Here is a 14190-nt window from a genome sequence, read left to right as displayed (position 1 = left end):
ATGCAGTCTACAAAGCGAGGAGGCAAGGTGCAGGTCAAAGAAAGCGGCGAGCTTCTGCTCATCGAAACCCTTGCTTCAATTCCATTCGTTCAGTTCTTAGTGCGGTTCGGCGTTCGTGGTATAGAAGGTATCGAACCCGCTGTTGCAGAAGAGGCCGAAGAAATTTGGCATCAGCAGCACTCTTCCTCCAAACAAGACCTCCACCGTTTCGTGAAGTGGCCCAAGAGTGTGTGCATCCAACGCCAGCACCACATCATCAAGCAATACCTCAAGGCGCCCAGTGCTCCAGTTCAGCCGCACATTGAATAATAACGTTGGCATACTACCTAACTGTTTATGATGGAGTTTTTCACTAGGTGCTCTAAAAAAATTATATGAACAAACTTAATACATCGTAATATTGGTATATGGATCGCGCATAGGATTTGTAATCTTCATCACAAATCTTCAAATGATTTTAACTACTCTCCCGGCAATATCAGTATGATTACACTATTGATTTTAGTGAAAATGGATTCATTATTGTAGATTCTATCAAACTATGTAGTCATGTAACCGATTTGCAGGCCCGTGGGTTTTTAGGTCTCTGCGTTTCTCCTCCAATTACCACAAAATACATAATTTTCCAACAAATCAATGTAGCAAAAGAATGTACATGTGTTTTAAAATTTTCCTTTGTGAATTTGAAAATATGTTAATGCTTATTTTTTTATCGTTTAGGTACATCCAAATAGCAGTGTTATCCTGGTTTTTTGTTAGATGAACATGATCCTTTGTACTTGTTCTTTTATTTTTGGAGCAAACTATAATTTGGAACTACTGAATAATTTATTTGTTTTCATAAACTTGTCAACTTCTGCCTATGGTGAGAACATTGTGGGTACTAGGTTCTAAACTATCACTTTATCTTGAAATGTTTTTCTATTCTCCGCAATTACAACACACACCCACACACACAGAGGCGGGCCGGGACAAGAAGGACAATAAGCGGTGATACGAGTGGGACATGTTGAAATAGACAACGTGGATGTGTGTGTGTGTGCGCGCGCGCGGGGGTGGGGGTGTTTCTTCACGTATAGGATTAAGGCCATGCAACATTTTCTTTCTCCCGTTGCAACGCACGGGCATGATTACTAGTATATAAAAAAGTTCGGTACTAGAACTGGCCGGCCGCCAATCGCTATAAATGGGCCAAACCATGGGCTTATCTTGGGCCATTAGCAAGCCCAGACTTAATTTTGCCCACATTAGTTTTGGACCTTAAAAAGGCCGAGTAAACGGCTTGCCTTAATTGGGCCAAAAAATAAAATGAGCTTTTAACACGCTGAGTTGTAGATTGAGTCTGAATTGTGTCGAATAAATCATGGGTCGACAGCAGGCTGGAATATACATCGGCCCATTATTGGCCCAGAGGTACGATGGGCCATTAACAGGCCGAAATGTAATTGGGCGTTGGTTGGCCCAATCACATGATGGGTTGAAAGCAGGCTGGATGCATAGCGGGCCAAAATTAGGGCCTTTAACGGGCCGATAGGCAGTTTGGGATAAGATGTATCCAGGAAGACTACAGGCCCTTGAGAGGCCGAAAGTCACCACAAACCAAAATTAGGACCAGATGCAGCTCGGGCCTTTAAATGGCCGAAAGCGACCAATATGTACACTGGGCCACTGACAGACCGAAACTAATATCTGGCTGAACTGTTAAACATGCCATTAAGAGGTCGAAGAGCAAATCAGGCCCCCATTGGGCCCAAAGGCACAGTAGCTGTTAACGGGCAGTATCTGTTATGGGCCGTAATTTGCCCCCAAACTATTGCAGGCTATGAACATGCCCGATCTGATATGGGTCGTATACTGGCCCATAATATTGCAGGCTTTTAATGGGTCGTATCTGATGTGGGCCATCATTTGGCCCAAAACACGACAGGCCGTGAACGGGCCAGATCTGATATGGGCCGTAATTTCACCTAAAGCATGGCAGGCTGTCAACAGGCCGGCCCACTAGTGTCTGAAAACATATTGTGGGCCTTTGACTGGGCCAACCTTTTTAACTTAAACGGGTCGCTATTGGGCCTCGCCACATGTCAACGCATCATAGGCGCGTCCTATCCATTGGACGATTGACATCTGTACAAACAGGGAGCTGACACGTGGTTCACCCGGCCAATGAGAAATTTACACTTGAAAAAACTCCATTGGTCTTGGCTGTTAACGGGTTATCGGATCCAAAATAGGACCAGATAGCATAACAGCGACCCATTACGGTGGATGCCACGTGTCGGTTACCCTTGACGAAAGCATTTCCATAACACGCCATTTATCGTCATGGAAGTGGACACTTCCGTGATGATAATTTGAGTATTGTCATGGAACACTTCTATGACAGCACAGGTATGACTATTTTGATTCTGTCATAAAATCTTCATGGATGTACATGCATGACAGAAAACCTGACCTACTGTGACAAACACGTATCATCACGGAAGTGTTATTTTTGTAGTGTAACCGACAAGAATCTGGTGACAATGCACCAATCTACATGATAAACAAAGGAAAATCAAAGATTAGCACGACTAATGACCAATAATGGAACAAAATAGACACATGCCTATGGATAGATGAATGCAGCAGGGGTGGAGCACCATCGTGTGGTGTGCTTGTGACCCCAGCTCCTTTGGTTATTTGCGAGGTGGAGGAACAACTCGGCCACGGCGCCGAGTGGCGGCCTGTGCTCTCCTTGTTGAGCATCGAGGAGGGAAAGCGAGCACAAGCAGTGAGGTGGCAGAGCGCAAGCAGCGAGATGAACTTGCGGCAGCGCTGATCCTCGTCTGAGGTCCGACAAGGAGGGACGCGGAGCTCTGGCACGAACAATGGAACGCGCTGCTCGGGTTGAGCACCAACGCATCTCTGCAACTTGAGCTCGGCGACGAGAAGTGCGGGGGGATATGGGCAGCGGCGGCATTAGAGAGGCAGTAGGGGAACTAGCGCAGGAGAGGAGGCGACTAGACGAGCGAGTGCGGGATCGAGAGTTGGTCTTTTCAAATAGTTCAATTGAATTCCATTTAACTTGCATGTTACAGTAGGTCTATGTGCCAATTGCACGACGAGTCATCTAATTTTACATAAGAGGCAAGCATGGGCAATGTAGATATAAACATCCATATATAATTTCACCTCAATTTTTGGTTGTATAAGTTACTTCTCTTCCTAATCTCTTCAAATAATTCACTTGACTTCCTTTTAAGTTTCATATAGCTCACTTAACTTGCAGGTTGGAGTTGCTCTCTGCACTAATTGGCGCAATGGGTCACCTTGTTTCAACAATAGACTGTACACTCGCGGGTGCACATGGCCTAGTCGACTAGAGTAGGCCGGTTTTCCATCAACAATGTTGCATATATGACATCCAGCCCACTCACAAGAAATTTTAGAATTGCAGAGAAATCCTACATCGAGAATCATGCATGACATTTAGGGATGGAAATATTATCCATGGATACATATCCTGATTTGGAGGACCTCTTCTAAACATGGATCTTCAAGGGTGGATAGGTGTGAATGATGGGTTGGTCATGGATTCATATCTTCATCCATGGGTACCCGATGGATGCCAATCTGAAAAGTGGGACACATATTGACATGGGTCATATAACATGTGCTAACTTCGTATCGACCACTATGTATATTAACCGTATTTTGGTCCGACATTAGTAGTTGTGCTGGTGTGCAAAGGTGTTAATTTCTATAGTCTATGATGCCACGTGACCTTTTTATTACCATCATTATTTGTTACATGTACTATTGTTATTGGTTTTACACGAATATGATTATCCATGTACATCTGGATATCTAGTGGTGTAGGTGTGGACATCATCTTTGGCCCATGGATACTTTCAAGGGTGGGAAATGGATAGGCTCACGGATATATGGCCATATCCTCCAAACTCGCCACTTTGCCATCCCTACATCATGCTTGATTGCACAAAAAGAAGTGTTGAGAGCTTGAAAGCTAGATGGATCACATTTTCATATCCTTATTAAATACAATGGATAGTTATGGATATTTCTCTGCATTAAATAATTCACATTGTTTGTATGGCATTAACAATTTGAGATTTATGAAATAAATGTGAATGATATACTGAGATACATATCTTTATCCCATGAAATTAATAATATGGTTGTACATACATATACAAAAAATCTGATCTTTGGGGCATTAATTCAATGAATGACACCCATTAAACTAGTGCCAGAAAGCCTATAAATACAGTTGATATGCAGTATGAAAATTGACCATTCCAGGTTTCCAAAATGGAAGAAAGGCAAGCTATTCATTGAACAGAGAGATCCTTGCCAATCAAAAAGTTAATAAAACCATCATGGTAAGAACAATTCCTCATCATATATATATATATATATATATATATATATATATATATATATATATATAGCATCGGTTTCAGTGACTAACAAGCAGATGAACATAAAACTAGATGGAAGGTGGAGATGTATATGATTGCATCAATGTGAGTGTCCAACCGACTTTGGACCACCCATTGTTGAAACATCACAAAATTCAGGTAAATTACATTCATCAAGATATGAGTTACAAACATTATGTGGCTAAAATGGACGTCGATTCATGACTGAAGAAATAATGAATAGTTAGTTCCCACATATACATAAATTTCATAGCATAGTTTTTTTTACTCCCTTTAGATTCAAATAATAATGTTTATCTATTATCTACATATATTTCTTCAAACAATGGACATTAGAGTAAAATAAATGAAAATTATGATATGCGTGCTCCATTAGAAGTGAATTAAAGTACAGATTTTTTTTGTATATGTGATTTTGTGTTGGTAATAAAGTGTTATTATGAAACAGATGGAACCAAGTTTGGTACCGGTTGAAGAAAGTATAAAATCTCCCTCCCCAAATGGCGTTTCACAAGCACAACTGCCTATTTTTGATTGCCCAACGGGGATGGTTCCAATTCTACGTAATAATAGAATGGGACATATAGCGTCATATATTACCGAGCAAGTGATTAACAAGGATGAACAGCTAGAGGTGAGTTTTCATTTTTTTTTTTGCCTGTCATAATGATGTAGTTATCATAGTAATGGCACAACTAACAACAACTTGTTGTTTGCCTAGAAAATGTATAATATAGTTGAATACAGTCGTGAAAAATAACCAAATATAATTCTCAAAGATAATTCCAATGCAAAGTAGGAAAGTTGCCATATGTGTCACTCCAAACCCAGTCGTTGCGAGGGGGGATTTCAGTTACTTGTTCCTCTCTCTTCTGCTCCCATGCCAATGGTACATCAGTGTGCCCTAATACGAAAAGTGCCCCTTAATTAGTTATTAATACCCTATATGTACGAAGTCGTGGTGTGATCATTTTCCACCCTCTTATATATGAATGAAATCTATTTGCAAATTAGCAATTGAGTTCATGTTGAACTTGGCGAAAAAACAATAAAGAAAAAAATTATGGAGACACATTTTTGGTTACTATGTGTTTGCGCACAGCTTTCGCAACCTCCGAAAAAATATGGATGTTTTTCTAAACCATTTTGGGGACAGCAGATATACTGAATCGGCTAGAGTTTCTTTAAGTCGTGTCAATGTTCTTTCAATTGTATGTGTAGTAATTCCATAATTTCACCATGTTAGTCCAAGACTTTCTTGAAGCTTTCGATATGCATTCCTCTCTCTAACTCCAAGTTGACACCATTAAGTTATTGTCATTGATGTTATATGATATTGGACTTATACTAATATGGTTAATATAGTTATGACATTGATGAACATGTTTTGTAGATGGCAGGAATTAGATATTCAGATGATTTGTATGGGGTACGAGCTACAAAAATGTGTATGAGCCAAAGGTGAAGAAAGATAGCAAGGATATTAGTCAATCAGCGGTACTAATTGATAATGGACCAAAGGGCCAAGAAGAAGGTGTAGGTGCTTGTTATTCGGTAGCTCCAAGCTTCACTGGTGATAGCTTTGCGAGGTTTCATGTTGTTTGGGTAATTAATAATATTTACTATCATACACATGATATTATCAAGTACAACATTTTTATAACATGAAGTTGTAAATATAAATTGATATACTTTGTTTCTATCTTTGAACGAACTTGGATAATAGCATGATGGCAAACTACACAAGCCCTGCTACGATCACGTATGTCCTGGTTTTGTGCAAGTTAGTCACCGTGTTGGTCTTGGAGGAAGATTACTCCCGGTTTCAGTCTACAATGGACCACAATATGTGATAGATATTTTCATTTTCAAGGTACTCTCTTGCTCAATGCAATTTATGGTTTTCTACATATAATTTACAGGGGGTGCATGTGGAAATTTGTACTTACATGAATTAATTGATATGATATCAACTGCGTAATTTTGGAATGCCGACATTTGTTTTATTTGTAGAGTTCCAATACGTCATTTGACATGAATTTGGCAAATTATCAAGAACATGGGCTAAAATAAAATTACGAGTCACCTTACCATTAAAATAACAGATTTTCAACAAGCACTTCCAAACATGGAGACCATTTGATCTTCAAGGGTTCCCATACACATCGTCTTGATGTACATCACCAAGTAAGGGAAAATATTACGAGAAGAATGCATCTTATATATCTTCAGAGGAACAAAAACAATTGCAAGCACACTAGATATTTAGCTCAATAGCATTGAGGATTCTATGTCGTTGTATGTGTTCAGTAATCTTTCATGCATTTTGATTTTCCTTAGGACCCCAAAACGGCGAATTGGTGGCTGATGTATGGTGAAGAAAATACACTGATTGGATATTGGCCAAGTTCACTCTTCTCTCACATTAAAGATAAAGGAACTTTCTCATACTGGGGTGGTTTTGTTCAGGGCCCAACAGCCTCATCCGACTCCCCACAAATGGGTAGTGGGCATTTTGCCTCTGAAGGGTATGGAAAAGCAGCTTTTATGAGAAACATCCAGATTGTTGACATCAACAACAAGCTTGTCACTCCAAATAGACACAAAGACCTTCTTGGAACTAGTGATAAAACGAAATATAGTATTGATGGTTATGTAGTTGATAATCATGGTATACATATGTACTATGGTGGACCCGGTAATTTAGTCTGAGCATGTACTCTACAAACTACAATAAATTTTCAATATACTTCTCGAGTTGGACATTTACATAATTATTGGGGGTTCACATACATTCAAGTTTTTAATGTGGTGAGTAGTTCATCAATCCCATCAAGGCAATGAGCATATGAAAAAAATAACATGAATACAAAATTTGAGGGACACACTCTAATATTTTAGTTGATCATGGATAATTGCTTGGGTTTGTCCTCGCAAATGAAATTCTCATACTTACGATGATGGACGTGTTTCTAATGAGAGGGTTTGGGCAGGTACAAAGTCCTTATGTGAGAAACATATCTCCTATTAGACACATAAATTTGATATTTTCTATTCGTACTGCAGTAGAGCGTTGACTTTGTAGACTTTGTTCTTCGAGGATGATATACACTAAAGTTCCACTTTTTTATGTCTGCTATTTTTTGAATAAAAAAATGAAACGATTCAAATTCAAAATCTCCTTTGACAACCAAACATTTCAACATGTTCCATGTAGCTACGATTTGAGCCTAGTCCACAAAACAGGCCATTGTGTCAAATTTGTATGTTTAATTTGTTAGAATCATCACATGCATTTCCCGATTTAGGAGCAAAATTTTATTTTCAATTCAATTTGGAAGCCCAAACGCCCTCCCCCCAAAGGTCAACAGTAGAACTTTATGTCAAACTTCTTGAAATTCATAAAAAAAACTTACCATCAAGTCACTACATCATCATAATAAATCTAAAATCTAACTATAAAATTGAACTATTTGTCCACCCAACCACAAGTCGTAACATAGAAACCCAAAATCTGGATTGAATTCAAGATCTTCCTCTCTGCTTTTAACATTTATGACACCATATATACTCGGTTTGCCTTAGAGCCAGTTTAGGTATCTCAACTGCCTTGCCTCGTGCCCTTGTGCCCTACTTACTCTGAATACTAGTAATGTTTGGAGTGGGACAAGCCTACTGGAGAAAGATAATACATAGGCTTTGTGGTATGTTTAGACGGAAGAGTCGTGTAGAAAGACGTACATCCTAGAGCTAGATAAGACTACAACCACTTGAATTAATCATGGACCACATGCATGCATGCTGCGCTCTGTGTGTACCTTGATGCATGAACGCATCAGTGTCCACACCAGCCGACCACCATATATGCATGCGGCCGGTCCATGATTAAGTCAAGAAGTGGATGGTGTGGACTACCTCAAACATAAACATAAGCAAGATCTGGGCTGGAACTCAAACAGCAATCAGCACACATGCATGGTTGCAATCAATTGAATTTCACAGAGCAACAAGCAACAAACTCAATCGTCCTTGCCAACAAGGAACGAAGTGCTCAACAAACATAACCAAGTGCTCAACAAACATAACCATGCTCGAATCACAGTACTTGTTCAGGCCGAAACACCTTGGACGCTTCCATAACCGCTGAGGGTGCCTTGATGTAGTGTCAAACTTACTCGCTAATAGCAGTGACACAAGCTCGATGAAGTCACCGCCTGAATCTGTTCGACTTCTTCAGTATGAAATTCAAGCAGAAAGACATGCTTCCGCTCAAATCTGACCAGAACTCCAATCTCTATGTAAGATTAATCATAAGTACAGGATGTTTATTGATGCTATGCAGCTTGAGTTGGTGGGTATCAGCGTCAAACAAGCGCAGTCTCATCAGGTTGCTAAGCTGCTTGCACTGCAGCTCCTGGGCAGGGCTAACCTTTCTTGACCTGTGTTGAAGTTTTGTCGGTTCTGTCTATTATTTTGTCGGCGTGTTTACTTCCACTTGTGGCGATCTTTGATGCTCGGTGTATGTAATATGATGTCTGGTTTTCTTTTATTATCACTGGTGGCGAACTTTGATTCCCAGGGGATGTAATATGCTCTAATTTCTTCGTTGTATAGTCTAGGTTTATTCTTCGTCACGTTGCTGTAATTATTTGTTGTATATGTTGTTGTCGCTCTATGAAAAGGTCGTAAGCTTCGATTGGGTCGCAATAGGCCAATATGATAGGCTTATCTTTACCTAATAATAAAGGACAGAGGCTTTCATAGTTCTCCATACGTCATCCTTTTAGATCCATCGATTTTACGTTAACAAAAGAAATTGATGGCTGGGATTTAAAGACGACTTTTTTCTCTTCTAGCCTATCCGCCTCTTATTTGTCTGGCCTAGCCAGCCCTTCCATCTTTGTAGCCCCACATGGATTCCACTCCGGCTTGATTCCACTTAGCTAGGGTTCGTCATTCGAGATCACTCCACCATAGCCACAACTACCGCTGTCGGACACTCCGTCCAAGCCGGCAGCACTGTCCTTCCCCCCTTGTTGTCCTTTTCCAGCATTGCCTTTGCTGGCCTAGATGCATCTCCATGATGCTCCGTCCAAACGGATCTCAGGCTGCTGTGTTTTGGCGAGAGATCGAAGCAATCAAGACGGCGGCTGATTGTAATGTCAACGTACATGCATGTGCTAGTGTACGTGAAGATGCATCCAGCAGCCAGGTTGCCTGCTTGGCCTAGCTAGCTTGTACGTGCCTGCGTTCTCCAGGCGGAATCTAATTGACTAGCAAGTAAAGTTAGTGGCTGCTGCGTACGTATGCATCTTGGTGGCAAGAACTCATCGAGCCGACACAAGTCGAGCCTGTAGCCAACAGCCGATGTGCTTGTCCTTCGTCAACTGCCTCACGCTGCCCACCGATCGTTGCATGTGTCTTTAGATGTGAGCTTTGATTTCTGTTCCTCATGGTGTTGCATGTGATGTGTTGGTATTGCTCTTGCTCCTAGGTGATAGAGGATGAGAAGAAGCCTGAAGATGCAACGCCGTCTGAGGTTGTGAAGGTCAAGGAGAATGCCAGAATGAAGAGGAATAAAAGGATGCTGACCGTAAGACATATTTCTAGAGTCTGTTACCCGGCGTGTGGGGACAGAGCAAGCTACATCATGTGTTGGCTGCTTCGATCTAGGCGGGGCAGCCATTGGCATTGGCGGCATGACGGGGCATGTTGTGTGTGCATAATGGTGCCGGTGTGCTGTAAATGAGAGTTAGCTTCCGGAGGGCGTACACGGCTGACCGACGCGTGTCCAGGGCTGCTAGCTGATTGATGCATGCACGTTTGCTGCCGGTGTGCTATGAGTTCGTGTGGCTAGGCGGGGAACTCTTCCTGTGTGTGTTGGCCGGTATGCAGTCTACAAAGCCAGGAGGCAAGGTGCAGGTCAAAGAAAGCGGCAAGCTTCTACTCATCGAAAACCTTGCTTCAATTCCATTCGTTCAGTTCTTAGTGCGGTTCGGCGTTCGTGGTATAGAAGGTATCGAACCCGCTGTTCCAGAAGAGGCCGAAGCAATTTGGCATCAGCAGCACTCTTCCTCCAAACAAGACCTCCACCGTTTCGTGAAGTGGCCCAAGAGTGTGTGCATCCAACGCCAGCACCACATCATCAAGCAATACCTCAAGGCGCCCAGTGCTCCAGTTTAGCCGCGCATTGAACAATTATGTTGGCATAATACCTAACTGTTTAAAGAAAAGTCCACATTTCAACCCTCAACTAACCACAGCGTTTGATTGTCATCCCTCAACTCTAAAACCCGTCGGATTTCAACCCTGAACTTGTCACACTGTCCACTTTACCCCCCTTGACTCGGTTTGAGGCTAGTCAAGTGGTTTTGACCCCGGTCAAAGTTGACTGTGCAGCCCAGTCAGCATGCTACGTGTAAATCTGAATAATGGATGATTCTATCAATCTGTAAATCCATTTAAGTTGAAAATTTCCTAGCTATCTAAACATCATGTGAGTGTTTTTGTGTAAAAATTTCAGAATTTTCTGGGCACTTTTTTCGGTTCAAAATTTTGACCGAATAGTGGCTGAATTTGGAAATTTGATGGTTCTCTCAATCTGTAAAGCCATTTAAGTTGAAAATTTCCCAGCTATCTAAACATCATATGAGTGTTGTTGTGTAAAAATTTCAGAATTTTCTGGGCACATTTTTTTTTGGTTCAAAATTTTGACCGATAGTGGCTGAATTTGAAAATTTGATGGTTCTCTCAATCTATAAATCCATTTATGTTGAAAATTTCCCAGCTATCTAAACATCATATGGGTGTTGTTGTGTAAAAAATTCAGAATTTTCTGGGCACTTTTATTTCGGTTCAAAAATTTGACCGAATAGTGGCTGAATTTGAAAATTTGATGGTTCTCTCAATCTATAAATCCATTTAAGTTGAAAATTTCCTAGCTATCTAAACATCATGTGAGTGTTTTTGTGTAAAAATTTCAGAATTTTCTGGGCACTTTTTTCGGTTCAAAATTTTGACCGAATAGTGGCTGAATTTGGAAATTTGATGGTTCTCTCAATCTGTAAAGCCATTTAAGTTGAAAATTTCCCAGCTATCTAAACATCATATGAGTGTTGTTGTGTAAAAATTTCAGAATTTTCTGGGCACTTTTTTTTGTCTCACACACAATACATGGATGAGGTCTCACACACAACACATAGATGTCTCACACAATACATAACGCATTTCTGGCAAGCAGCGATGTTGCTAGCTGATTCATGATCGAAATCCAAGCAGCCTTCAAAACCCCGGATACTTATTTGTGTGCTTGACAACTCTGCTGCTAGCTCTAGCGCTAGAATTGCCGGTAGATACATTAATAGTGACATTGGAGCTTCTTTGCACATTAATTGTATTTCTGGAGAAATTGTTGGACCTGCTGCTGCTTCCAGTTGGTGCCTTTCTCTTTGGGTTAGGTGCAGCCACTTCCTCAGTGGCCTTCCTTTTGCTCTGCCTAGTGCTGCTCTGACGTGAAGGCTACAAGAAACATGACAAATGTTAGTTATATATACATGATAGTGTAATCAGGTTTGCTCATACATATTTCCTGGATAGCGTACCATACCTGGCCCTTGACTAGCACATGGTGCTTGGCTACTTGTTGCAGTTTGGCTTGCAGCAGGCTATTTGGAAGCAACTGATGGTGCTTTGCTTCTAGCAGGACATTGGCCTTGCTCAGGAGCCTGCTGCATTGGTGTATTTGAACTCCCTGTGTCATTTCTTGCTTTGCATCATGTCCTGTTGTGCCCATGTAGCTTGCACATGCTGCATCTTATCTTTGTACCTCTCTTAGAAACCCTAGTGGCACACCTTGGCTTCTCTTGTTTCTCTCTAGTCCTTTGCTTTTTCTTCCTACCGGGCATCGTAATCTCCCCTGGTGATTAGGTCTTGGCCTCTGAGACACAGGCCATGCAGGTCTACCTTCCACAGGTTGAAGGCAAAAAGCATAAGTTTTCTTGAATGCTTCTATGCTATAGCACTTGTCAATGTAATCATCTATGTTGTTGGTTTTGAAAAAAATGCATGATATAGCATGAGGGCATGGAAGACCAGATAGTTGCCAATATCTACAACTACATGTCCACTCTTCTAGATTCACTTGGAACCTATGTTCTCTATGAGTCACCTCATATAAATCTTCACCATTCCAAACAGCATGACAATAGGCAGAGGCATTTATGCTTTTCTTCAGTTTTCTAAGTATTGTGGGACAAATGGTGCCATTCCACTTGTCCGACTCGGTTCTTTGATATTCTAGCCATTATCTTCACACTAATGGCTTCAAACATGCTGATTGCTGGCAAACAGCGAGGCTCCACAATCCACTTATTTAAAGACTCAGAAGTGTTGCTATCTACTGAGTCACAATTAGAGCCCAACCTGAACCAAGCCCTGCTCCAATGGTGTGGGTCAGTTTTCATCACATCCCTAGCCCCTTCAACAGTCTCTTGTGCTAACTTCGCTCTTGCAAGATTGAAAAGCATTGGAGAACTAGCTTTTGCACATGCCCAAAATAGCTTCTGCCATTCCTTCTCTCTATGGGTCTTCCTCCAGTTTGCATACAAGTGCCTTGCGCAATTCCTATGCTCTGCTCTTGGTAGCCAATTTTCAACAGCCTTGAGAATACCCTACAAGCAACGACAACATGAGTCAGAACATACAACATACAACACAATGTAATATGATAAAATGTGATTAAAAGAGAATTACTTTCTGCTGATAAGAAATAATAACATAGTCCGATCCGTCTCCAAGTTTTAAGTCTGAGCACAACAGGCTAACAAACCAATCCCAGGTTTCATTGTTCTCTTTGTCTACAAGTGCCCACGCTATCGGATACATCTGATGGTTTGCATCTCTTCCAATTGCACTCAACACCTCTCCTCCTCTCCCCTTCAAGAAACATCCATCCAAACCTATGACTTTTCTGCATCCAGCCGGAAAACCTTTCTTACACGCATCAAAACATATATAGAATTTGTCAAAGGTTGGAACTTCATTGTCATGGTTTAGCTTCACTATGCAAGTAGAACTAGGATTGCTTCTAAGAAGCTCTAGCTGATAATTGAAGACTTGGCTATATTCACCCAATTTTGACTCTTGAATCCATTTTGAGACAATTGCCTTAGCTCTCTTGATCTTCGATATGTGTACATTAGCAAACATCTCGTCCTGCATTGTGGCCTTCAAATTTTTGACTGACCCTGACAAACTTAATACATCGTAATATTGGTAATATTGGTATATGGATCGCGCATAGGATTTGTAATCTTCATCACAAATCGTCAAATGATTTTAACTACTCTCCCGGCAATATCAATATGATTGCATTATTGATTTTAGTGAAAATGGATCCATCATTGTAGATTCTATCAAACTATGTAGTCATGTAACCGATTTGCAGGCCCGTGGGTTTTTAGGTCTCTGCGTTTCTCCTCCAATTGCCACAAAATACATAATTTTCCAACAAATCAATGTAGCAAAAGAATGTACATATGTTTTAAATTTTTCCTTTGTGAATTTGAAAATATGTTAATGCTTATTTTTTATCGTTTAGGTACATCCAAATGGCAGTGTTATCCTGCGTTTTTGTTAGATGAACATGATCCTTTGTACTTGTTCTTTTATTTTCGGAGCAAACTATAATTTGGAACTACTGAATAATTTATTTGTTTTCATAAACTTGTCAACTTCTGCCTATGGT

At 40.8% G+C, this 14190-nt stretch overlaps 1 pseudogene; it reads left to right on the top strand.

Annotated features, from left to right (window-relative positions):
- On the top strand, positions 1-7287 carry LOC125547247 (annotated as a pseudogene).
- The last annotated feature ends 6903 nt before the right edge of the window (positions 7288-14190 follow it).

This window comes from Triticum urartu, chromosome 3 (genome assembly GCF_003073215.2).
Source record: "Triticum urartu cultivar G1812 chromosome 3, Tu2.1, whole genome shotgun sequence".
Lineage (NCBI taxonomy): Eukaryota > Viridiplantae > Streptophyta > Magnoliopsida > Poales > Poaceae > Triticum > Triticum urartu.
The sequence above is the reverse complement of the archived record's forward strand: the minus strand, read 5'-3'. Positions and strand labels throughout refer to the sequence as shown.